The sequence below is a fragment of the Carex rostrata genome, chromosome 32 (genome assembly GCF_964058835.1).
Source record: "Carex rostrata chromosome 32, lpCarRost1.2, whole genome shotgun sequence".
Classification (NCBI taxonomy): domain Eukaryota; kingdom Viridiplantae; phylum Streptophyta; class Magnoliopsida; order Poales; family Cyperaceae; genus Carex; species Carex rostrata.
In genome coordinates, this window is record NC_135949.1 from 614,261 (window position 1) to 618,377 (window position 4,117).

Here is a 4,117-nt window from a genome sequence, read left to right on the forward strand (position 1 = left end):
GATCTAAGCGTCTATATTGCTTAAAGAAAACATTAATTAGTGCAGTAATCACTATTTAGTTAAACACTGCATTTTAATGATTTCCTTTTGAAAAAATATGCACAAAATATATGTCCTGATTCTCTTTAATATTATTATTAGAAAAAGTTTCTCTTTGTCAATGTTTTTTTATATAATAAGTTGGATGAAGTTATCAAATTATCTATATTTAAAGTTGTGACCTCCTACAAATACATTATCTTTTGTCACCAGTGAAAAGACTGTTTTTTTTTTTGAGTAAACGTTGGAGGTCAAGCCATCCAACTATTTAATATTTTTGTTATTACAACAAAGAATTTCTTCTATTCGGATTTCAAATTCATGATTTTTCACATAGATACTATGTGCCTTTGCCACTAGACCAAAGATTAGATCTTCTGATTTTTTTTTTTTTATTAATTTTTATAATTTATCCAACTATACAGAACAACTGGCACACTATAAAGTTATGTCTTCCTCACAAAGAGCATGGACCCATTCATTACCTTATATACGCATACAAAACCCTTAATCTTATATACCCCATTTTCAGCACTTAAATTCATCCAATTAAGTGAGGGAGCAAAACCAACAAAAGTCTCTCCATCCCTCAAATGGAAATTTTGGCAACCCTCACAGTGCTACTTCTCCTTTGCTCCATCTACTTCCTATGGAAATTATACTCCCTCCAATGCAACAAAAATTGCTACTTGATAGACTATGTGTGCTTTAAGGCACCCCGAGACCAGCAAGTCACACAAAAAATTGCCGGCGAGATCATAGAGCGCAACCGGTCACTTGGCTTATCTGAGTATAAGTTCCTGCTAAAGGTGATTATTAACTCGGGCATGGGGGTCCAAACATATGCCCCGAAAAACATCATAGAAGCACGCGAAACATCACCGACATTTGATGATGCATTTCACGAAATGGATGAATTTATCAACACCGCAGTGAATCAATTATTCAGAAAAACCAATATTTCACCGCGTGACGTGGATCTGTTGGTGATGAACATTTCGGGATTCTCCCCCGCTCCATCACTGACTGCTAGAGTAGTGCGCAGATACAAAATGCGGGAGGATGTAAAAACTTACAATCTCTCGGCCATGGGGTGTAGCGCAAGCTTGGTATCCCTTGATTTGGTTAGAAATACTCTTCTTTCCGGAAAAAAAACCATAGCCTTGGTCTTAAGCTCAGAATCACTAGGCCCTAACTGGTACCCTGGCAAAGACAAATCCATGATGCTTAGCAACATCCTTTTCCGAACCGGAGGCGCTGTCATGCTACTGACCAACGATCCAGCAATGCGAGCCCGGGCAAAGATGCGTTTGAAATGCCTAATCCGTGCACACACCGGGGCAAATGACAATGCATATAACTGTGCCATGCAAAAAGAAGACGATGATGGTGTTGTCGGGATGCACCTTGGCAAGAGCCTTCCGAAAGCTGCAGTGCATGCATTCTCGGAAAATTTTCAACGCCTCCTTCCGAAAATTCTACCATACCGAGAACTCGCACTCTATGTTTACCGCACCATAAAGCAAAAGGTGGTAAAACCAGCTGGGAAAGGGAACTTGGCCATGGCACAGATCGATTTCAAGACTGGTATCGATCACTTCTGCATACACACAGGTGGGCCTGCAGTGATTGAAGCAATTGGACGTGCTTTGCGGTTGAGCAAGTACGACACTGAACCTGCCAGTATGGCATTACACCGGTGGGGTAACACGTCGTCGAGCAGCATATGGTACGTGTTGGGTTACATGGAGGCGAAAAAGAGGTTAAAGAAAGGGGATAGGTTGCTGATGATAACCTTTGGTACCGGATTCAAATGCAACAGTTGCATGTGGGAGGTGAATAGGGATTTGGTAGATGGGGGTGCTTGGGAGGATTGTATCAAAAACTACCCACCAGAAACCCTAGTTAATCCTTACATGGAGATGTATGGATGGGTGGCTGATGAGACTGACGAAACATTCAATCGGGAGGAAAGAGCAGAGGAGTTCAGAAGATCACACTGAGAAAGAAGCAAAAAGAGGAAAAAGAAAGAAGCATCAAAGCATGAGTTATATATACCTGTAATTAATCACCACCACCTACACCTCGTAGCAGAATCACTGTATCAGGTTTATATATAGTTACATCTACATTAATTTATTTCTCATGAATTATATTTAAGTTGTTATTCTTTTTACATTGTGAGATTAGAGAAGTGAATTGTTATTTTGATGCTAATTGAAAATAATAGGAGATTTGTAAGTTAATATATATATTTGTATCTGAAGATTAGCAATTAATTTGTTTAGTTTGCCGTTGATTTGGTAACGATTAATTTGGCTATTGACTTAATAAGTGAATAAAATATTAGTATCTGAAGCTATTGCAATAGTTAAGACAATTTAAACAAATATGATTATTTTTTACACTTTGTTGTTATGGAGTTTGAGCTGGTTGGGTTGCAGTGCTTTGTTGTTAGGCCCCGGAATAAATAGATAGATAAATAATAACTCACGCTCCTAATTTTTGCTATTCCAAGCAAAGCCACTTTGTCTCATTTAATTTATTTGGTGTCATTAAATCCGTACTGCGATTTAATTTTGGGTAGCTCTGGTCGTTGCGTCAGTAATAATGTAAATATTATTCTTTTAGATATAACATATTATTTTCTCCTCGAGAAGGAAGAAATCGAATTTTGCCTATTTAACAACGAATCGTCCCATTTCTCTCTTCTATCCAGAGGAGCGGCAGCAGAGCAACACAACAATTTTTCAACTGAAAATAATATTTTATTTCTAAATAAAAAGTTTTACTGGTATTTTAATTACATTTCACAAAACACACAGATTTTTTGAGAAAATTAATATTTAAAACATATGAGAATCAATCTTTTATTTAATGACAAAAACAATATGCTTCACATGAGAGGTTGCAGATTTCAAACACAAATAAATAGTTGTGTGACTTCCACTCAAATCTTCACTAAAAAATATAACAATCAAAACACATGTAAACTAATTTTTCAAGAATAAATATAATTTTCGGAACATATCAACTAAATAATTTAACCAATTAATGAGAAGACAATTAAGAGATCAAAACAAAAAAAATATGCAAGAATATGCTAATTAAATAAACAAATCCTGACAACGGGGTCCCACTTGTCATGGCCCAAGGGATTGAGTCTCTTTCTCTCTTTTCCAGCTCAGCCCGACCAATTTAGCGTTGCTGGTAGTTAACTGTTGCTTGATTTCTTGCTTTCTCCATGGAAAAGCTTTGCGCAATTTCTCTTCTTACGTACCGACGTTGGTATGAGCATTAAATTCTTATCTCATGTTCTTCTTTAATTTAAAGTCATTAATGACTGAGAAACAGCTTTGTTGGTTCTGGTGTATTGTTATTTTGTCCTTGATTGCAAATTATTGTTATACCCTTGATTTCCTCTTCTTGTTGTGGCCAAACTAAATGGTTAAATTCATGTTAAGTATCAAGTATCAAGAATGATTATTCTAAATTGTGATAAATCTAAAGCCATTATCTGAGATAAGGTCAATCGATATAGTCACTGTTGCCTTGTTTGGTTGATTGATTCTCGAGAGAAACTTTTGTATTGCTACTTCTTTCAACCTATATCTACAATTTAATTTCTCCTTAATCCTCTGTGTGTCTGGCCACCAGTCAGTACCAGCTTTTTAATTTGCTATTCAATGAGATAATCAACCTATTGACGACAATTCCTCACTTATGCTTGTTATTGGAACTATAAACTAATTGATTTCTGGTTAACTTCCTTTCTGTCTCTGTAACCATTTGGTATTAATGCCCTGTATATGTTTTACTGATATTTGCATTATTAACCGGTATCAGTGTATTATCAACACTATTAAGCTGGTATTTGGCCCCTTTTTCTGTTCCGATAATGTGCACACCTTTTTAAATGTTTATGTCCTTTGTACCAGCTCTAAATACCCATTTTTGTAAATTCTGACAAATTTACAGATATATATCTGGAAATATTGTTGTAAATTGATAATAGACCAGATAAGGAACTTAAGGGAGACTGGTACCTGTTCTGAATGCCATACTGGTACAGACCCAG

General features: G+C 36.2%; 1 pseudogene across 1 annotated transcript; it reads left to right on the forward strand.

The window, feature by feature from the left end:
• The first annotated feature begins 564 nt into the window (after nt 1-564).
• Nucleotides 565-2,055, forward strand: LOC144548127 (3-ketoacyl-CoA synthase 12 pseudogene; annotated as a pseudogene). Its single transcript, XR_013509251.1, has one exon. The product of XR_013509251.1 is annotated as a 3-ketoacyl-CoA synthase 12 pseudogene (transcript).
• The last annotated feature ends 2,062 nt before the right edge of the window (nt 2,056-4,117 follow it).